The sequence below is a fragment of the Paroedura picta genome, chromosome 11 (assembly GCF_049243985.1).
Source record: "Paroedura picta isolate Pp20150507F chromosome 11, Ppicta_v3.0, whole genome shotgun sequence".
Classification (NCBI taxonomy): domain Eukaryota; kingdom Metazoa; phylum Chordata; class Lepidosauria; order Squamata; family Gekkonidae; genus Paroedura; species Paroedura picta.
In genome coordinates this window covers 41,776,906-41,799,823 of record NC_135379.1, presented here as the reverse complement: position 1 = coordinate 41,799,823, position 22,918 = coordinate 41,776,906, and the positions used below count along the sequence as shown (strand labels likewise).

The window sequence follows — 22,918 nt, the reverse complement described above, 5'->3', positions numbered from 1 at the left end:
GAGTGAGGACAGCAGAGATAAATCTTTTGCACTATTAACTCTGGAGGGAGGATCTGTATTACTATTTGTTGAACTCTTCATTCCATTCTTCTTTATAGAGCTGGCTGCTAACCCTGCTTTGCACTAAGTAACCGAGAATCTGAACAGACAGGCGATGGGTCAGCAGAGCCCTGGCCCAATTTGTTGTGCTCCTAGGATTGTTCTTGAATGCTGCCTTTCTATCGATCGCGGTGGTTCCAGGTTGCATCTTTCCACCGTAGAACCATGCCTATAAATACAGTGAACTAGATTTACATGGTATGACGCGGGCAAATAAATGATTCACATTACAACCCGCCTTCCCTTTCGACACGATGGGGAAATTAAGAAGGAGTTTGATTGGGTTGGAGCCTGCAAGTAATTTCATTCCGGCAGTGAGTCCTGATGAATAATAAAACGACTCGTGTTTGAGTCAAGTCTGCGTTCTGCAAAATCCATATACTAATAAGGAGCTGCCAAGTCCGGTGTCAGCGCAGCGTTAAGGTACTTGTACAGCTTTGGTTCAGGGTTGGGGAAAAAAATTATAGCTGGAGCAACCTCCCTTCTGCACTCCACAGAATTCCTCCAAGGTTCACATTACAGTTAGCAACAATTTAGCACTGTCTTGGATTTATTCTCGTGAGCATGTGCTTGGGAAAAATGGGCCCAGTCCCAATGTGAGGAGGGGTATGAAGGGTGGAATGCTATTGGTTAGGAGTTAACAGAAACACGGGCTTCTTCTGCACCCCAAGGCCTTCCGTGTTCTGAACAGAGGGTGGGTGTTCCATCACAGTCCCCATGCTTAAGACTTTAGATCTGTCTTGACCAGGGGTAGTCAAACTGCAGCCCTCCAGATGTCCATGTTTGCTGGCAGGGGCTTGTGGGAATTGTAGTTCATGGTCATCTGGAGGGGCTCATGGGAACTGTAGTCCATGGACATCTGGAGGGGCTCATGGGAATTGTAGTCCATGGACATCTGGAGGGCCGCAGTTTGACTACCCCTGGTCTTGACGCAAAGCAGAGGGAAGGAGAGCAAATGAGATGGAAACCAGTTCCTAGTTGTGAGGGAAAGATAGTAGAGGGAAAAGGAAGGACCTAACAATGATGAAAATGGAGCAGAGCCTTCTCCAGTTAGTGAGATAAGGAACAATAGGAAGCTTCAATATATGCACGAAGGAAATTTTATAGCAAATTGGTAGATGTTTTACCTCAGAAACTCTACCCCAGCTGTTCTCTCCCTTCCCTTGGCCTGGATCCTAGTTTATGAGGTAAACATTGGTCGGGAAGGGAGGGGAGTTTCAAGGACGAAACAGCGGGTGTGGAAGGATTAAGCGCCCCTCCATTCTTGCTTCTTTGCTGCTGCAAAATGCCTGTTTTGCCTGGGCGTGTCACCCTGCTCCCTCGTATTAGAGCCCTAATATTAGGATATGGGGTGGCATACCCAAGAGGCCTTTGGGGTATTTCATTCTTTAGAACTACTTAATCCCTAACCGTGGTAGGTTCAGAGATACAAGTCAAAATGGCCAATAATTTTGTGAGACACAAACACACTCTCACCTTACATTTTATCTAGTCCAGAAGAGAAGTCATCGCAGTGACTGATGTGCGTCCGCATCTCTCCCTGGCACACTTGTTGTCTGAGAAGGAAGCATGACTGAAATCCAGATGGGGGGAAACGGTAAGGATCCATGCTGTTTCTTCAGATCGGCTTCTGTTGCTGTTGCAGTTATATAGGGAAAAGGTGCAGAGTAACTGACAGGTAATTAGTGTGTTTGATTGGCATAATTAACAGTTTGCCTAATGATATATCCAGATTTGGGAAACTAGAATATGGATGCTTTGCAGCTGCGCACCCCTCTCTACTTAATCCCTAACCATTGTAGGTTCAGAGATACAAGTCAAAATGTCCAATAATTTTGTGAGACACAAACACACTCCCACCTTACATTTTATGTAGTCCAGAAGAGAAGTCATCGCAGTGACTGATGTGCTTCACACAGTAAAACACCCATTTAAAAACCCTATGGCGGCGACGATTCAATCCCAAGGTGCTAATTTAAAACCGGTCACAGGAGGAACTTAAAACAGTGATTTCCACCCGGTGGTATGGGTCCCCAGGGGTCCACAGGAGCTCAGGAGTGGGTTGGTTGCCTTTCCCCTCCAGCCTTAAGGGACTCAGCCACAAGCTAGAGAACCAGCCTCTTCCATCACTTCTGAGAATCTTCAAAATCTGAAAAATTATTTCAGGGGCTCCGCCATGATCAAAAGGTTGAAAAGGGCTGTTTTAGGCAGTTGCAATCACCATATGGGCCCCTATGTCAGTTCTCAGGAGCTGAGCAGGGTCAGTCCTAGTTAGAGAAGTCTGTGTGGCTACGCAGTGGCAGGCAATGGCACGGCACCTCTGTTCCTCCCTTGCCTTGAAAATCCTCTGGGTTCACATGAATTCAGCTGCAGTGATACCAACTATACTGCCAGGAAACATTACTTGATGTAGACTCTTACATTTCAGGGATGTTTGCTTGAAGTGGTTCATAGCTGGGATTCAGACTGATATGATGAGGATTCCAATGTAATATTTATCTATCACGTTCGCACATTGCACTTTGCACATTTGCATGTGCACATATTGCATATTGTATATTGCCTTCTAAGAAGATGTACATGAAAATGCAATTAAGATATTGCAACCGTGGCTTTGAGACTCACAAAAATGATGAGGCAGGGGCCAGCAATTGTTGGCACTGTGGTGAATCAAATGCAGAGTATGTAGTAGACTTGTTCAAGGACATGATGTTACGGGTGCATGGTTACAGTTATGTTATCAAGGGATCCTGGGCATACAGTTGAGCCTTCTCCATTACTATTTTTGTTCCATTATGTTGAATCTAGACTTAAGAAAAATTTGAATCCTTTTTTTTCTCCATGTCAAGTCACAGCTGATTTATGGTGACCCTGTGTGGTTTGCAAGGCAGGAGACTTGCAGAGGTGGTTTGCTATTACCTGCCTACACATCACAACCCGGGTCTCCCATTCAAATACTACCCAGGGTCAACCCTGTTTAGCTTCTGAGATCTAATGAAGTTGGCCTAGCCTGGGCTATCCAGGTCAGGGCGTGTACTCCTGTGCAATAGGGCCACCAGAAAAAAAGAAGAACTGGTTTTCTGTACCTCACTCTTTACTATCAGGAGGAGTCTCAAAGTTGCTTACAATCGCCTTCCCTTCCTCTCGTCACAGCAGACACTCTGTGAGGTAGGTAAGGCTGAGAGAACTCTGAAAGAGTTACGCTTGATCCAAGGTCACCTAGCTGGTTGCATGTGGGGGAGCGGGGAATGAAGCCTGGTTCTCCAGCTTAGAAGCCACCACTCTTAACCACTACACCAAGGTGGTTAGCTAAAGTTTGACAGAGAAAGAAGATTCCAACATGGAGAGAGTTTATTGACAAAATCAACACACTCTTTTTATTTGCATGTTTTTGTTTTAATTTGCATGTGAGCATTACAAAAATAGAGAAATGTTTTGGATAAATAAAGTTTGGAAGAGAATTGTAAATCTGATGGAACAGTTATTTTGAATTTATGCACAAACTTTAAAAAAAAGAATCTGTACACAAAGCTATCTCGTTTTATGTTTTCAAGGACCTAAGGCTAGGTAGCTAAGTTGAAAGAGTACAATGGGGCCCATGACCATCCAATCCATTTTGTATGGATTTGAACCCTGACCTTTTTGCACAACCCCCATAACAGTCTGCTGTTCCATCAGGGCTCTGCACAGAATTCAGTTAGATGCTGAAGTCTATCCAAATAAGTCCTGCCATAGATCAAAGCAAGAGTTAGCATGGTATTGGAGACCCTGCATTCAATGTTATAATAGGATGTTGGTCTTCCTTGCCTATTTTGTTCTTCGTTCTTGTACAAATATATGGGGAGGGGGAGAAATCGAAAGAGAAACTGCCGGTTGCTAAGCAACAACAGAGTGCTGACAGAAACTAGTCAATACAATACTGGATTAAAACTACAACAATCCACAAAACCCATTTACAAGATTTGTTGACAAAGCAAGAATAGTTATGCTACTGAGACTTTGGTCCTAAAATCCTTTTATGTTTGGATGCCAGACTACTATGAATTAAAGTTCTTAGGGTTTTTAGGCTTGTGGTAAAGGAAAGATCCTAAATCCTGAAATTAGGGCTGCAGTCCTGGCATGCCTACTGGGGAGTAAATCCCATTGAATGCAATGAGGCTTACTTCAAAATTTACATAAAATTGGGCCAATGTCAGCTTCTCCTTCTGTGTAAATGTTGATTATTATACTCATTTTGAACACTTGTTGTTGTTACTTGTGAAGTCGTGTCTGACCCATCGCGACCCCATGGACAGTGATCTTCCAGGCCTTCCTGTCCTCTACCATTCCTTGAAGTCCATTTAAGTTTGCACCTACTGCTTCAGTGACTCCATCCATCCACCTCATTCTCTGTCGTCCCCTTCTTCTTTTGCCCTCAACTGCTCCCAGCATTAGGCTCTTCTCCAGGGAGTCCTTCCTTCTCATGAGGTGGCCAAAGTAGTTGAGTTTCACTACCCATTACTAAATATTTTCCCAATGACCCACAAAGTGGGGGAGAGGGAGTTAGCGCTGCCTTTCAGACCAATAATGAAGAGAGTGACCCATAAAGCTGTGTGAATATGAGGAGGTAACTTAGCCTACCAAGCTTCTTCTTTAGACATTGCCTGGTGTCTAAATTTAGACATCTAAATCTAAATCTAAAATTATTTAGACGGTGCTCAAGAACGCTATGGGGGCCGCCACAGAAAATGATGGTCAGTGGCAGCCTTTCTCAATTTTTTTACCATTGAGAAACCCTTGAAACATTCTTCAGGCTTTGAGAAACCCCAGAAGTGGCACACTCATGCAGAATATCGTTGGGAAGCACAACTGTGTCCACGCCCACCTGAGACTCCTCCCCTTCCCACTCCCTCTAGGCACATCATTGGCCATTGGGACGGGGCAGGATGACATGACCATATATGATTTTATCATCTGATAAACATTTAACAAATTTTAAATATGTATAAAACATTAGCTCCCACCCATTCAGGAAACCCTTCCAGGACCATCAAGAAACCCTTGGGTTTCATGAAACTCTCGTTAAGAAAGCCTGCTCGATGGGAAATGACTGTTTTAAACAGCTCACATGGACAATGGTGAGTAGAGTGGAGCTGACCCACAGGTCTCCAATAGGAAGGCCAGTCTTAATAGAAGGTCTGTGAAGAAGACCTGCAGGTAGGCAGGCTATATGCCAGGATCTCACCACTGTCACCTACCAAGAAGCAGCTGGTGGGATGGAAGGGGCAGAGTGGTTTCAAAGTAGTCTTACATATTTGAGAAATACTGTTTTCATTTCAATTTTTGGGGCGGGTCTTCAGTCCAAATGGTGCCAGTTCCGAGTTGCCCTGATTTGCTTGCAATGGAATATTCTAAAGCTAACTAACTTGCATCAGCAACCTTCTCCGTGACTTTTTTTTTCCTTCCACAGAGCACAAGGCTCTTGACAAAACGGTTTCTCAATGCATATCATTTTACCCTCTTGTTCATTACTTGTTGAAATGAAAAACACAACCAGAGGAAGATCTGCCTTGTCTCTTTTTACAGGCACGGCTTGCTTCAGTGGGCTTCGGTTCTTCTTTGCCTGAGGAAACCATTATCAATAAGCCAACTCATTCTACAGCATATGTCTGTTTAGAATTGTGATGGGATCAGTGGGAAAGTGGAGAGTCAAAGGATAAGAACCTAAAAAGGTCAACACCATCAGGGAAATAAACTTAAGCCTATACAAGGTGGAACACAATTGTAAAAAATATATAAGACCAGTATTTATAAATTAAGTTAAAAACCCAAGGCTCTTAATATATACTCAATAAAACCAGGACATGCATACATACTAATGCCTCCACTGATCAGATGCATTTTGGTGTTAAGGCCTTTATCAGTGCTCAGGCATCCAATAAAACCAGCATATGTCAAATATAAATAAATACAATAATTGTTACAGTCAGTTGGCTCCTTTACATAAAAAGATCTGTTCAGGATATGATGGGCCCATAGTCCAGTCTGTAGACTAGAAGGGCAAATTTTGGAGGCCTCCAATATTTAAAAAACACGCAAGCACCTTCAGTATCCCGTAAGTGTCTTGTGGTCAGGAGCAAACCTTTATCAAGAGTGTGCTGCAGTTCAAAGAATAAAACAACTGGTTAAGCATAAATGGTGTGTGTGTGTGTACATATGCACACAAACACACACACTGCACTCCATAGTGCTACTTTAAAAACTATCCTTTTGCCAAACAAAAGAGATTTGACCTAATTTTGATTTGTTTTCATATGCTTATCTTTGCTTTGTATCCTGATTACTATGGTGATCCAAGGGGGTTGAACATGAGACTAGAAAGAAGCAATTGAATCACTTGCGTCTTATACTTTGAAATGTTTCCATGCCGACAGGCCTTGCCTTTACATAGAGGAAGTTAATTGCACTTAAGAAGAAGAAGAAGAGCTGGATTTTTTTGTAATCTGCTTTTATTACCCAAAGGAGTCTCTATGACCCATTATGCACTGCGGCAGCTATACCGGGCTGCTGCCATTCCATTGCAGCGGGGCAAAAAGCCCTGCTGTTCCCGGTGTATGAAGCAGCGGCAGCAGGGGGGTATCCCTGCAGGGGCGTGGTAGGTTGGGGGAGGAGCCGGGCCTGAAAGCCTGGCTCCTCTGATTATGCACAGGGCTAGCCCGACCTAGCCCTCACTTGTGCCCTTGGCAGTTCCAGGCCCAATCCACATTTCCTTAACGCGGGTCTTCCAGGGGCTTGGGTTGGGCCAGGCCTTGGTTGGCGGCAACATCATGCATAATCGGGGATTTTCCCTGAAGCCCTGTTGCTGCCATCACGGGCATTCCAGGCCGTGCATAATTGGTCAAAGTGGCTTATAATCACCTACTCTTCCTCTCCCTGCAACAGACACCCTGTGAGGTAGGTGATGCTGAGAGAGCTCTAAGAGAACTGTGACTGGCCCAAGGTCACCCAGCTGGCTGCATGTAGAGGAGGATTGGGAAATTAAACCCGGTTAACCAGATTAGAGGCATCTGCTCTTAACCACTACATCAAGCCAGCTCTCAAGATCAAGAAGCCCTTAAAATCTGCAGATGTAACTAGGGTTGCTAGCCCAATGTCACTGCTAGTGCAATCCTGAAGTGTCACCGCCATCCAGGGGCGATGTTCTGGCACAGAATTTGGGGAGAATGCTAGAACATAGCCTTTACATGGTGACCTCACTTTTGGGCTGCATGAGACGTGATTTCCTTACGATTCCCCCTCCCTGCCAGCCCCACCAAGCAACCGGGAGGGAACAGGGCTTCCTACAGGAGGTCTCCTTCGAATCCAAGATACCGGGTAGCTCTAATCATAACTGAACTTGAGAAAAGGAACTATACCTACAACCCACTGAAATCAGCGGGAATGAAAAACACAGTGAAACACAAGTGGATTGAATGGGGGAGGCCTGGGTTGTTTTTCTTCCTGTGGCCTTCTTATTCTTGAAAACATTTCATGTATTTAGAAAATTTATATTCTGCCTCTTAAGATGCCCGCTGGATGCAACTCGCAGAAACAAAACAAGTCCATTAAAACGTGACCATTAAAAACCAAGCCTGTAAACAAGCCACTGAAAACAAGATGACGCCATTAAAACAAGCCAAGGCATAACAACAGCATGAAATACATGTTGAGCACCCTATAATGAATGGGCGTGGAATGGACGGTGGTTGAAGGCTGTTGCTGAACTAGAGAAATTTTTTCCCCACCTGTTCTCTCTCATGCATTTTTGCATTCTTCTGTCTGATATTAAACTTTAGCAGATAGAAACATGTATTAATGGCAAGGGGGAACCGTCACTGCATGGCCTTTCTAGAGTGTTTATTCAAGATAGGAATGCATGATTTTGCATTTGCTGTAGCCTATAGATAAGTTGACCAGATGCAAAAGAAGAACAAAGCTGGTATGCACTGGGTTCAGCAGGAGGTTTCTACAGAAGAAGGGGCGGGGGCATTTTTGCCAATTCCTCTCTCCTACTCCAGACCTCTGACTCCCCCCATGCTGCCCTTGGGGAACTCCTGTGTCCCCAGGAGCAATATTGGGGGGGGGGGGTATTTCAGGCTGCAGTGGGAAGGATCATGATTCCTTGATCCTTGCCGTTCAACAGATATTGTAACAACTGCCATGTTTATTCAGCAGTTCACATAGCATTGACTTACCTGGATGCTGCTGGATGGTCATCATGAAACAGATTGGAGCAGCAGAAGCACACAGTATCTGCTCATTCACATTTTGAAGACTCCAGCAGTCCTTTACAATGAAGTTTTGCAGTTCCTTGCTTTGACACAGGTCAAAGATGCAACACATCGTCCATTTCCTACTTGACGCTTTTCTCTTCCAGCTCATTTGGGCTTAGTGGCAGAGTAAATGCTTTGAATATGCAACATCCCTGGTTTCATCTCTATTGCAGGGACACCAGGGAGTGTGTAAGGTAGCCAGCTTATCACTTGCCCATAGTAAAGACGCCTTCAAGCACAACATGCTGCAAGACTTTGGCAAGTGTTTGTCCCATGTGCTGTGAACATTTTCATTCACTGATTTCTGCCGGTCAAGTTGCCGTTAAGGACCAAAAGCCAGGATCCATTCCTGGCCATTTGCCAACAGTAGGGCATGGCTGCAAAAGACCTAGATCAGATCAGATTTATTAATATGGTAGGAAACCAGCCAACGAAGTACATTTGATCATTCATGTTAGAACCAGGACAATGGTGATAATAAGATACAGCAATATGGCAAAACGTTAAAAAACGTCCATTTTGTTTGAACAAGGAGCAAAAGACCTGAGCTTGGGCACTTAGAGGGGTTGCTTTTGGGAATATACAACAGTTGGCGATCAGGACAATCCTGACTTCTCTGACCTTTGAAGTGTATACCCAAGTTAAGGATTGCAATGTAGATGTACAACGGGTGATTCGATTCACCATAAGGCAATTTTCTGTCTTCTTGTGAAGGAGGTGGAGCAGACCAGATGCTTTGCATGAGAAAGTTTATGCTCCAGCCTTTCCAATTAAACGACATCAGGTAGGAAGTTTTAGGACAGATCTCTTGACCTGGGATCCTGCAGAATCAAGATCCACATAGGAGACAATGCTTCATAAGCCGCCTTGTGCTACATGAAATCAGCGTTGTCTACTATGTGGGTCTTGATTCTGCAGGATCCCAGGTCAAGAGATCTGTCCTAAAACCTCCTACTAGAGGTCCTTTAACCCCCTACTTGAGGTTCATTCCTCCGTCAAAGCATCAGCAACTCGTCTCTTTTTAATTCTCTCCTTTTCTAAGTTAAAAAAATGTTAAGGCAAGCTATAAAACTAGAGAGATTTCATATATTTGAAGTCTGTAAAACTCTTTAGATATAACCTTTGGGCTTTTTAAGGTACTTGCTAGTTTTGTTGTCAAAACTCCGACTCATTTACTTTTAATGGGAAGCAATTCATCCCCAGGCACCGCTAAACCATGTATTCCTGCTGCTGTCAGACATGGCAGCACTGGTTTCATCCTTTCTCCCCACTCATGTAGGACATGGGGGAAAAAACCCTGAGAATTTCATGCTTGCGCTGTATACACAGACTTTCTGAGTATCTTCAGATCATCTGTTAAAGTGCGGCAGGTGGGATATAGACCCTGGAGCCCAGGAGTATGGACAGGAAACATGCCTTTGGGGGAAAAACACACAACAACAACAACTGTTTTTATACCCTGCTTTTCACTGCCTGAAAGTCCCAAAGCAGCTTACAAATTCCTTTCCTCTCCCCACAATAGGCACCCAGTGAGGCATGTGAGGCGAAGAGAACTGCTCTGTGAGAACAGCCCTAAGAGAACTGTGACTCTCTCCAAAGAATGAGGACTGGCTCTCTGCTTATTGAAAAGAGACATGGTATTTGAGACAGCTTCCTCTCATTTGCAAAAGTTGAACCACAGGACAAGTCTGGTTTGACATTGTGCTTTGCACCTAAAGAAAAAGTCATTCTCCTTTATCACCGCATTTTATCTCTGACCACTCTTTTCCTGAAGTTAACTATAGTTTCTCTTCGTGGCCACTTCCCCAAAGCCAAAAAAATAAATCCACAGCTGATTTTGTCCTTGAACACGAGCAAAATGGTTGTTGAGCGTTGTTGAAATCCATAACATTTCAAGCAATTTTGCCTTGCAGATTAGGACATTGATCCAAAATATTTGGATCAAACAGAATTTCACCGGGGGGCGGGATAAGAGTGCAATCTGGTTTTCGCCTCAGTTAGGCCAATTCTGCACGGGCAGGAAAGGCCGTGAGGATGCTCATATGGAAGCGGGCCTAATCCCTGTTTCCATATGTTGTCACAGCCAGTCCGGTCCCTACCCAATCCTCCTGCGGATTGGGCCCTCATTTGCCCCGCGCAAAGGGAACGTGGAAGTATCTGTGTTTCTGTTTTCACTGCAGGGCTCAACAGAGCCTAGCCCAGCACAGGCCCATCTGGACATGGAAGAGCCGGGCCTGGATGGTCCTATGGAGGCCCACACCATCCTGCAAGAAAAAATGTGCTGCCCCTCCATGTAGTGGAACCTTCCCTCCGGGTCTGCATCCAGGGCAGACAGCATCCGCAGCCGAAATGTGTTCCCCATGGGGACATGGGATGCGGTGGAGCATGCCGGAGTGGCGCCGCTGGTGCAGAATCGCCCTTAGAAATTTAACTGGATCTGAAAGACATTTACACCGAGGCAAGTCCCATTATATTAATCAGGACTTAAGAGTTTAGAAAGTGCTCTTCAGCTGCAGCCAAATAAGATGCAAGCATCAGTCTGGCAGCAGTCTGGCAGACTGCTGCTGGCCAAGACTTGGAAGGAGAAGGTGATACCCACAACTGAACTTTCTTTGGAGAAACTCTCAGACTTTTCAAAGCTGGCAAGCCTGACGGTGCTAGTCAATGGACAACCGAAGAGTGAATTCAGGGAGGAATGGAAGATGTTTGTGGACTATCATGCCAAGTAAAGAGAGGCCCAGAAGCAATAAGGGGGTGGGGGAAAGGAAGTGGATAAGTGAATGAATCTATACTGTTTTATGTTGTATGTTTTCATTAATATCAAAATAAATTAAAACAAGACAGTTTTAGCAGCCCTCTAAAATCTTATACTTTCTATCGTCTTCAGGATATATTCCACAACACAGGTTCTAGTTGCATTCCATAAACTTTTTGCACCAATCTTTTCCTGTGAATTTCATTGTTTCTTGCAAATTACGAATGTTAATGCTATTCGTCTGGGCTTGAAAATGCTTTCTTCACTCACTGAACTGCCACAAGGATGACATGGGAGTAAGAACGGGATCAGGTTTTTCAGTTTGCGGGGCGGCAGTTTTATAATCCTCAATTCAGTTTTCTCTTGCGGTGACCTTCTGTAACCTTTCTGCAAATCTCAGTTTCAAATGAGATGTCAGTGCATACCTTGATAACATCCCCGGCAAGGGCAGCAGCCCCTTTGTGGAAACCAAGAGGGATGAGGTGCTTGGGAAGATGAATCGCTGTCAAAGGAACAGAGAGACAACCCAATGGCCTCCTGTTAAACAGAACTTCTCCCAAGGCAATTGGCCATCCGCTTATTCATGAACTAGATGCTTATCCATAGAGGAGACACAAAGAATAGTCAGAAACCCCCTGAAGTGCGTGGTGTCAATCAGCCTGAGGGGTGAGGCCATTTACATTGGCCCTGCTATGCCACTGAAGGTTTGTTGACATGGTCTCCGAGTTCTGCTTCTCATATGCACATTCTTCACCTTTTGATGACTGCGCCCGAGGAGCAGTGACTTGCATTTGTGAATCCACATTCACAGATTGCTCCTCAGAGACAAAACTTGTGTTGCGCTTCATTTAAGTACAGTCTTTCCACACAATCAACCACAGCTTATCAATGCCCTTCCTTCCTGGATGCTCTTCGATAGGGCAGAGAAAGGGCAAGGCTCTTTCTGTTAACCTGTCCAGCCAACTATCACCAGGTACATCCTCAGACTCCATCAGTGGTCACTGATTCTGCATGACTAGGGAGGACGGACAACGAGGTCCGATTCCCTTGGCATACTTTTGCCAGTTTGAGTTTGTTATAATCATTTGTTAGCCACCTTAAGCAAGAAAAAAGCCACGGGAAAACTGGTTCTGAGTCACTGAAGGTACTCCTAATTTGGTATTGCAGCTCAGATCAACGACTTCGGTTCAATGCCGACAACTACCAAGAGCCTTTGGTGGGGAGGGAGCGACATTGCACGATGTCACATAATGTTGGGATGTCTCGTCCGCTTTGTACGAGGAAGTGACATCTTGACACAGCTTATCTCAATGCTTGTTTGTTTTTTAACCATACAGACCTGCAGTTCCTAGAGCATCATGATGTCATTTCCGGCTACAAACGGAGCCCAGGAGGTTGCCTGCCACAGTCAGAGGATGGCAACACTTCACGTACGTTACATTTGTTACCTCTGATGCAGTTCCTTTTTAGTCAGTGGGTCTTTCTTTTGAATAAATATGCATAAAAAATGAGCTGTTGTTCTTTTGCTCCAAGACAAGATTCTCTTCCCATTAGCTGTCTCAGGGAAGTGATATCAAGGCATATAGCATGTTCCTCATGTTACCCCTTACCAGGGGTCATCTATCCCTCAGATGAAACTAAGTCCTCAATGAAACCATAGGACCTTCGGAAACTTTAGCTTACCCTAATTGGGACTGGATGTCTGAGAGGAGGAAAAGTGACGAAAGTGTTTTTACCACTAAGCAATTATAGCAACGATTACAGTCCCAGGGACGCTAAGAGGATTTGCCTTGGATTATATCTAATATTAACATGATCTAATACTGCATGAAAATACAGCTCAGACCGGACCCAGCTCTCAAAAGCAGCTCCTTTTATCCTTTAGTTATCCATATTTTGAGAAAATGATGGGAGGAAGAACTTCCCCAACCAGAAATTGAGCGGTGAAATTTCTTTATTGGTAAGAATAGGAGATAATAAACTTCATATAAGAGAAAAGTTATATTTTTGTCAGTCAGAAATGGGGCATAGCTCAGTTTGTGTTAAAATTATCTCCTACAATTTATTACTACTATTACTTTTACTATTACTATTATTGTACCCTGCCCCTCCTTGCTATCTATTGCTATCCAGTTTTGGTAAATATTTGTCTGAGGGTATAAGTAAATCTTTTGCCTTGGAGACAGTTTCATGCAAGAACAAAAAGAACATTTTTGTTCTTTTGCTGTCAAGCCACAACTGGTTTGTGGCAACTCAGTAGAGTTTTTAAGGAAAAAGATGTCTGGAGGTGGTTGGTTTGCCATTGCCTGCCATCATGTCACAACCCTAGTATCCAGTTTACATTTTAAAACCAGAGTGCTCACCACCTTCTCTCCAGGGAGAGGAAGGGGGAGTAAATTTCTATGATGTTTTGGCAGGTGGCGTGCAGATGTTGTTGCCTATGTAGGGAGACTTGTTTGTTGGTGTTATTCTGTGGGTCTTAGCCATAGGCCTGGTGGAACAGCTCTGTTTTGCAGGCCCTGTGGAACTGTTTTAAATCTCAGATCCTGATCTCATTTGGGAGAGCGTTCCACCAAGCTAATGCCAGGGAAGAAAAAGCCCTGGTTCTGGTTGAAGCCCATTTCACTTCTCTAGGACTGAGGATCTTGAACAGATTTTGTATGCTCAATTTCAAATTTCTGTGAGGGGGGCATATGGAAGAAGGTGGTCCCATAGATATGAAGCTCCCAGACCATTTAGAGCTTTAAAGGTTGAGTACCAGCATCTTGAACTTCACTTAGCAAAAGGATGTACTCAAACTGGAGTGTGTCCAGAGGAGGCCAACAAAAATGGTGAGGGGTTTGGAGACCAAGATGTATAAGGAAAGGTTGGGAGAGCTTGGTCTGTCTAGCCTGGAGAGAAGAAGAGGTGATATGATAGCCACCTTCAAGTACTTGAAGGGCTGTCACAATCAGAGCAGTTCCTCAGTGGAACCTCTTTGGGAGGTAGTGGGTTCTCCGGAAATTTTTAAGCAGAGGCTAGATGGCCACTTGTGAATTTAGGCAGATTGTAAGTGGGTGGGCAGATGGGATTGTGACTATGATTGGCTCTTGTGGCTTGATCAGATGATGACAGGGGTAGTCAAACTGCGGCCCTCCAGATGTCCATGGACTACAATTCCCAGGAGCCCCTGCCAGCAAATGCTGGCAGGGGCTCCTGGGACTTGTAGTCCATGGACATCTGGAGGGCCGCAGTTTGACTACCCCTGGATTATGACCTTTCCGGACTATGGATCTTTTGTTGTGCACATTGTCATATGGGGTGTATGCTGTTTCAATGGCACACTTTTTGTCACCTTTAATAGGATGCAGTTGGGTTTGGACAGGTCTGAGCACTTTCCAGCTCTCTCTTGACAGTTGTATACTATTCTGCCCATTTAATATTGATGTACACAACATGTATTTGCAAAGCAGAGCTGACTATAAACACAATGGCTTCGTCTAATGCCGTACCCAGAGCCTGCAGCTCCTGGCGTGGAGCATCAGGCTGATTTCCATCTTTCCAAAATGATCTGATATAACTTTTTGAAAGTGGAGGTCAGCAAATATTAATTCCTAACGTTACAATGTCACTTTCCCGGGCAGGCAGACAGAGCCACAGGGTCAAAGAGCTACATCACTGCCAGTGTAGCGCAGTATGCATTTTCCCTCACTTTAACTCACCAACTGTTACAACGTACCTCATAACCAAGAATCAATAAACTCGAGGCAATTTCCTTAACATGCCATCTAGAAGAGATCATGGAGGAGGACGGGGGAAGGGCTTTCCTCAGCAACAAACGCCTCCCTAAAGTTCAAATGAGGCGATATATAATAAAACAAATTCAATCTCTGTTTTCACTCCTTGCAATTTTAGTGGGGGCTAAATGAAATGGAACTGTGTTGATTCTACTCACAGCTCAATACATCCTCCCTCTCTAATAACCAAGGTCATTTTTACCTTCATGAAAAGAGGAGCCAAACATAAAATACTCATCTTGAATAAAAAGGGGGGGGGGTAGAGAGAAACATATAGGCGTCTATTTTAAAAAGCCAGGTTGATGGTTGATATATTATCTCATTCATTTCTTGGCACAATTGATTTTTTAAAATATATATACATACAGGCAGGGATTAACCTTGTCTGTTTTGCTGAGGAATAATCTCTCTTTGGGAAACATATTCTAACCCCTACAGCAGGGGTAGTCAAACTGCGGCCCTCCAGATGTCCATGGACTACAATTCCCATGAGTCCCTGCCAGCGAATGCTGGCAGGGGCTCATGGGAATTGTAGTCCATGGACATCTGGAGGGCCGCAGTTTGACTACCCCTGCTCTACAGAATGAGAGAAGGAAGGTTTTAAAACGCAAACGTGCATTCTCCAAGCACCAAGGAGGTCTTCTGCTTGGGCAAGGTGGCTTTAGAGCATGTTTTCCTGCTGGATTCAGTATTAACTGGGGGTAGTTACAGGATTAATCAGAAACGCCTGGCTAAATGCTTAGCCTGCATTTTGGGATTGCCGGTGACGGATGACAAAACCCGTTGGCACCTTGCTACAATGTATCGCCGCTCTTATTAATAGGACTCGAAAATATATGCATAACAAGTTCCCCGTATATCGCCTCTCAGCAACTCTGAGGCCGCTGGATCATCACTCCAGGGGCACTTTAATAATACGATATGCTTGGGCAGTTGAGGACCTTATAATGCAGGACCTGCTCCGCTCTTAAGACCTTGCAGCTCTCTCCGCCTGCAGTGAAGGGGAGGGACTCCTGGGGAGAGCGTGTCATCAGTCGGAAGCCGACCTTGGTAAAGCTTGGTAGTAACGAGTGAGAACTCCCCGGATCATGCCTCAACCCTAATGTAGAAGAGAGAACCTCAGAGAAGCCTCCTGTTCTGGAGAAGAGCAAATTGTATTATTATTGTTGTTGTTGTTGTTGTTGTTGTTGTTACTGTTACTGTTACTGTTACTGTTACTGTTACTGTTACTGTTACTGTTACTGTTACTGTTTCCCGCCACTCCCTGCGAGGCTTGTGGCAGGTAACAATAATCTTAACTCCATTAAAATACCCATGAAAAGACTTTAAAAATGACGGAAAACAATCTTGTTCCCACCCCCTACTAACAGAGCGGTGGGAAGAATGGGGGGGAAGTGATCCTAAGGAGGGGGGAGATGCTGGCTCTCATTCGCTGACCCCAGCCTCAACCAAAAGCCTGGTGGAAGAGCTCCGTCTTACAGGCCCTGCAGAAAGCTGGCAAATCCCGCAGGGCCCGCAGCTCACCTGGGAGCTTGTTCCACCAGGTAGGGGCCAAGACGGAAAAGGCCCTGGCCCTGGATGAGGCTAGGTGTGGTTCCTCGGGGCCGGGAACTCCTTGCTCACCCGGGAGTTCTGCAGCAGAGGTGCTCAGGAGATGAGTGCATTGCAGTGTGCATCATTTTAGTGGTAAATCCACTGGAGAAGAGTGCTCCCTAAGGGCAGCCGCTGGAACGCTCTCGTCCCCTTCTGGAACAAGCTCGGGAAAAATGTGTTCTTGCCCCCAGATGGAGGGATTGGGCATTGAATGTGAGACAGTACTTCAGAAATTAAGAGCGAACATTTTTTCCAAAGTCCCCCTCTTAGATTAATAATTCCCTGTGAAGTGGGAAATGAGCCCAGCATACCAAAGGGTTAGAAAGGGCTCTTGGGCCACGATGTAATTTGCAAGAGGTTTGTCCACGTGGCTCTCCCTCCTGCGGTCGGTAATGGCACCACTCAGGCTACCCCCTCAGGATTCCGCCGCACCTCATTCCCCTGCACCAGGCACCTCTCGTCAAATGTTGATTTGGATATGCATAAAGATTACCAGATCTGGATTGGGAAAGCCCTGGAGATCTGGGGGTAGAATGTGGGGAAGAGGGATCATGGAAGGTCCAACCGCCAAAGCTGCCATTTTCTCTGGGAAAATTGAACTCTACAATCTAGAGATGGTATCAAACCAGCCCCCGCCTGGAATTTGACAACCTTCCATGAAGGCCCTGGGAGGATAGGTGAAAATCTGTGAGTTGAAAGCTAAGGAAGTCACTGATCAAAATGGTGCACCCCACTGTGCCCCTCTGTTTAGGTTTCTCCTACAACACACTCTTTAGGAAGGACGAGCAGTGAGCAACTTGGTGTGTGAATCACTTTAGTTGGCTGTCTGTCTGTCTATGTTTGCTGTCAAGTCACAGCTAACCTATGGCGACCTTGGAGGGTTTCCAAGGCAAGAGACATTCAGAGATGGTTGCCATTGCCTAGCTCTGTGTAGCAACCCTGGAATTCCTTGGAGGTCTCCCTTCCAAATACTAACCAGGGCTGATCCTGCTTAGCTTCTGAGATCTGTTGAGATGAGCCATCCAGGTGATAGCTTTAGCCAAATAGTAGGAGTCAAATGGAGCTTTTATTTTGGGGGGCTGGGTTGCCAGCTCTGCATTGGGAAATACATGGAGATTTGGGGCGGGGGTCTGAAGTGGGTAATGTTTGGGGAGGGGAGGGACCTCAGTCCCCAAAAATCAGCTAGGTAGGTCCCTTGCTCCCAACGAAAGAGCTTGTGACTACAACTGGACAGGGGAGGGGAGATGGGGAGTTGACTCTGACAAATTTATGTATAGCCATCTTTTAATGTAATAGGGTTTTATGGGACAGGTTGATTTGACTTTTTATTGGAAACCGCTACAAGTCTCTGAGAGCAGTGGTATACAAGTTCAAATATAAATAAATAAACAAACAAACAAACAAACAAACAAACAAATAAATATGCAGGGTATAATGCCAGGGAGCCCATCTTTTAAACCAGTCGTTTTCTCCAGGAGAACTGATCTTAGTGCTCTGGAGATAGATTGTAATAGCAGGAGATCTCCAGGTGATATCTGGAAATTGGCAGCCCTAGTGGCGGCATGTATGGTCTGTATCTCCCACTATGCATAGTACATGCGCCTGGTCTGGAGGGGAGAGAAAGGGCTTTGGCAACTCAATAGGGAGAAAGGCATCTTGGGCTTTCTCTCCATCATCTAACGTTCCAGATGCTGCAAGAGAGCCCCTTTGCCCTCGTCCAGCCTGGTCTCGGCTTCTTCCTCTAACACCAGAGCTGTTCCCGAGGGCTTACTCTGACGCTGCACACTGGGATAGGAAGGGAGCCAGAAAAGAAAAAGGGAAACAGAACAAAACAAAGCGCTCCCAACTTCCTCACATGTTTGTCAAAAAAAGAGGGCCCATCTGTTTCTGCTTAATGTTCGACTAGCCGTGTCTGTTTCCTGGCCTCTGCGTGAACCAGGCCCCCAAACCCAGAGAAGCTTGTGTAGTCAAAACAATTGCTTTTATGATTTGTACACATCCATTCCTCCAATTAGCGTCCTCTGAAAGACTTGATGTTAGTCCAGTTAAAGGGCTCTTCCGCAGTTCTGTTTCCATAGCCTTGTGCTGTATTGTCTGGATTTGGGGATTTCTGCACCATACTTGAGAAGAAGAATCACAGAATTATAGAGTTGAGACCTCATGGGACATCTAGTCCAACCCCCTGCACTATGCAGGACACTCACATCCCAATCGCTCATCCACTATAACCTGCCACCCCCTTGAGCCTTCACAGAATCAGCCTCTTCGTCAGATGGCTATCCAGCCTCTGTTTAAAAATGTCCAAAGATGGAGAAAGGAGGAAGCTCCTTTCCACCTCCCGAGGAAGCTGAGGAAGAAGAAGAGACAGGTTTTAATACTCTGCTTTTCACTACCTAAAGAAGTCCTAAAGCAGCTTACAAACATGTTTCTCTTTCTCTTTCTCTACAGGCACCCTGTGAGATAGGTGGGGCAGAGAGAGCTTAGATAGAACTTGCTCTGCAAGAACAGTTCTAAGAGAACTGTGACTAGCTCACAGTCACCCAGCTGACTGCATGTGGAGGGGGAGTGAGGAATCAAACTTGTTTCTCCAGGTTATAGTACTTGAGTAATTGTTGTGGTGGTTAAGAGCGGCTGCTTCTAATTCCCCACTCCCCCACATGCAGCCAGCTGAGTGACCTTGAGCTCATCACAGTCCTGATAAAGCTGGTTTCACAGAGAAGTTCTCAGGGCTCTCTCAGCCCCACCTACTTCACAGGGTGTCTGTTGTGGGGAGAGGAAGGGAAGATGATTGCAAGCCCCTTTGAGACTCCTTTGGGTAGTAAAAAGTGGGATATAAAACTAACTCTTCTTCTAATCCCCTGTCCCTGATTTTACTTAAAAGAAACCCCAAGTCACTTGACAGGAAAAGAACAAAATCTACAGATCCTGCAGGAAGTCAATAAAACCAACTGAGACTGACTCTTATCTCTTTCTGAACAGTATACAGGAGGATTGATATGGATTCTGGTGCAATAAGGAGAATGATTAAGACTCCTATCCTTGGACTCAAGGTTTACGCTTCAGCCATAAACACAGGTGGAACTTACAGCCACACCAGAACTGCTGGTCCACCATGTCACCAGGACAGGGATACAGGGTACAGCTTTAAGCTGGATACACTCCTTTCTCCATAACCGGAGCCAGAGAGTAGCTGTGGGGGAAGAGTTATTGCGCACCTATCAACTGCTTCGTGGGGTCCCCCATGCTTTTTAACATCTTTATGTGCCCACTGGCCCAGCTGGTGTGGAGCTGTGGGGTGGGCTCTCATCAGTACGCTGATGACACCCAGCGCTATCTCCTGATGGATGGCCGCCCAGGCTCCCCCCCCAGAACTATCTGCCAGATGTTTGGAAGCAGTGGCTTGATGGCTAAAGCAGAGTCGCCTGAAACTCAACCCCTCCAAGACGGAGGTCCTGTGGTTGGGAAGTAGGATGGTAGTTCAGGAAGCATGTTTGCCCTGCCGGAACGCAATTTACCATCGCGTCCCAGGCCAGGAATTTGGGAGTGACCATTGATGCCTCCCTAACAATGGAGGCACAGGTCAAAAAGGTAGCTGGCCAGACTTTTTTCCATCTTCTCCAGGCCTGGCTACTATTGCCCTACCTGTCCCCTGACTACCTAGCCACAGTAATCCATGTGACGGTCACCTCCAGGCTAGATTTCTGTAACTTGCTCTATGCAGGCCTGCCCTTGTCCTTGACCCAGAAATTACAGCTGGTGTAGAATGCAGCTGCTAGGGTCCTCACTGAAACATCTTGGAGGGCCCATATGCAGCCTGTGCCGAGGCAGCTGCATTGGTTGCCAGTTGTTGCCTGGATCAGGCTCAAGGTTTTGGTTTTGACCTTCAAGGCCCTACACGGTCTGGACCCCATATATCTGATGGACTGCCTGTTACCCTATGCCCCACACAGGGCTTTACGCCCTGCGGACACTGATTTGTTGGTGATTCCCGGCCTGAGAGAGGCACGCGTGGCCTTTTCGGACCCGGCCCCAACCTGGTGGAATGAGCTCCTGGGTGAGCTGCGGGCCCTGCGGGAGCTTTCCACGTTCCGCAGGATCTGCAAAATGGAGCTCTTCTGAAGGTCTTTGGTTGAGGCCAGGACAGTGAGGAAGGTCACTGGAAGATTATGCTCCCCCCTCCCAGGGCTGGTGTTAGCACCTGGGCATTGCCAGCTAGGCCCCCTCTCCTCCCCGATAGTGGGTATTAGTCTTGGGAATTATTGTATTATTTTATCGCCTGTTTGCTGTGTATTTATATATTGTATTAGTATGTCCTTTTAATGGGGGCTTTAACGGGATTTTTAATGAGGACCTTGTGACCTGCCACGAGCCACTGTATGGGAACGGCAGGATATAAATCACATAAATAAATAATAAATTAACAAACAGATGTTTGCCATTGTTTTGCTTTCTCTCCCTCAACTCCACACATATCCAGCAGCCATAAAAATCTGCACTCTTACAGGTACGGGACAAAAATGTCTACATTTTGCTGTTAAACCACACTAGAGGCAAAAGCTACAGGAAGATGCCGAGACCAAGGCAGCATGGGTGGATTGGGAGGGATTGTGTGATGTTTTTAGCCCCACACCCTTCCTTCTTCCCCTGGAATGTTTGCAGCCAGTCCCTCCCTTCCTGAATCTAAATGAAAACTATTTTTCAGGCACATATTTTAGGTGGATGGACAGCAGGTCATATGTCTTTCTTTAGCTGAGGGAGTCTCCCAGCCAATCACTCCCCAAGACTAATGTCATATTTACTTGTAGGCCTGTGGCCAAGTTGGAACCCATGAAAAGGAAAAAGGGCATTGGCTCTGTTACATTTGCAGGCCAGATTTGTTTCAGGTGCTTCCCACTCCCTCCCTGAATGCTGCTTTCAGTATCATGTTTTTCTTGTGAAGCTGCTTATGGATATGTTTTGTGGGTTTTCTCTTTTGATTTACTGGATTTTAGGAGTATCTGTCTGCTGGTTTCATCTCAATGCACTCTGAAGAAGGGGAGGGATGGTGCATCAGTGGAAGACCACGACAAGTCCATAATGACATGTTCTTCTGAAGCTCTGAGAGTTCCCATTCAAGAATACTTGAAGTTCTTCTTTACTTATTTCTAGACATATTTATTGACCTGTTCAACTGAGTATTCACATAAAATCTGAGCCAAACCATTTTTTAGATGAGTGTTTACATGTGCATCCTCATGGTTACATGGGCATTCTCATGCTTACACTAGTGTTCTGCTGTTTACACATGCATTCTAATGTTTCCATGTGCATTTGCTTGCTTACATGTGTGTCCTCATGTTTACATGTGCATTCTCTTGTTTACATATATGTCCTCTTGTTTACACATGCGTTCTCTGTTGTGTCTCCCACCTTGTGGAGGCCACCTTGCCTTTTGTCGTCAGCTCTCGTTGCCCACCACTGTTAAGAGAAGTGGTGGGAGAGAAAAAACAAACATTCTTCATGGTGTGATGTCATTGGGCATTCTGCATGGTGTGATGTCACGTCTAGGGGAAAGCTGGAAATTGACATTTACATAGAGTTTCCAGTGCTTTGTAGGACAATATGATAAGGTGACCAGATTTTAACATTGGTAAAGTGGGACACCATTGACCGGGGGTTGGGGGTTTCTTGACTAAAATTTGGTCTATATGGAGCAACAAAACTTTTCATAGAATGCAAAAATAGTATTATAATATATATTTTTTAATTTCAACATAAGTACAATTTGCCAGGTGACCCCAGATGTCCCTCCACCTTACAATATGAGGTCACCTTACAATATGCGGTCTGTTTCTTTCATGAACCCCTACATGTCCCTGCCACCCAAGCTCCACTGGTTGCATCAGCACAGCCTGTCAATCCTAGAGTGGCAGAATATGTAAAACAGAATGCTTCAGGAGGGCATTTTTATATAGGGAATTAGTGTTGTGGTATAATGGGAATGGTTCAGAAGAATGGCTTTACAAAGGGAACAGATTGTGTTCTGTTCCACAGTTATTGCATGTGCTGTCTCATGCTTCTTGCTCTGTATTCTGTAATTCCATTTTCTGCATTTCTTTATGATATATCTTCTTGTATATTCCTTTGCATTGCTTTCTGATTCTCTAATCCTGGAGGTATTGCATTGTTCATTGTTTGTTTTAGGATGTCCGCTTTGTTACATATTCGGCAAACCGCCTTGACTCCCAGTGAGAAGGCTAAGCTATAAATAAAATAAAGAAAACAAATAAACAAATGACTTCTTCCTCCACTTTTTTTTTTTAAACAGCTTCTGACTGAGGCAATTTTACATGAGCAGAGCCTGATGGATCAGAGCCAAGGTCAATCTAGTAAAACAGTATTTTTTAAACAGTGGTTGGTTGGAT

General features: G+C 45.2%; 1 long non-coding RNA gene across 2 annotated transcripts in view; it reads left to right on the top strand.

Annotated features, from left to right (window-relative positions):
- LOC143820530 (uncharacterized) overlaps positions 1-22,709 on the top strand; it is a 100,556-nt gene extending 77,847 nt beyond the window's left edge. The window contains exons 6-9 of one of the 2 annotated variants that reach the window (XR_013225389.1): positions 1,592-1,696; positions 9,913-10,027; positions 12,483-12,575; positions 21,506-22,709. This is a non-coding gene — a long non-coding RNA (uncharacterized LOC143820530). The remainder of the gene's footprint in view (positions 1-1,591; positions 1,697-9,912; positions 10,028-12,482; positions 12,576-21,505) is intronic. The other variant, XR_013225390.1, reaches the window with a different exon arrangement.
- The last annotated feature ends 209 nt before the right edge of the window (positions 22,710-22,918 follow it).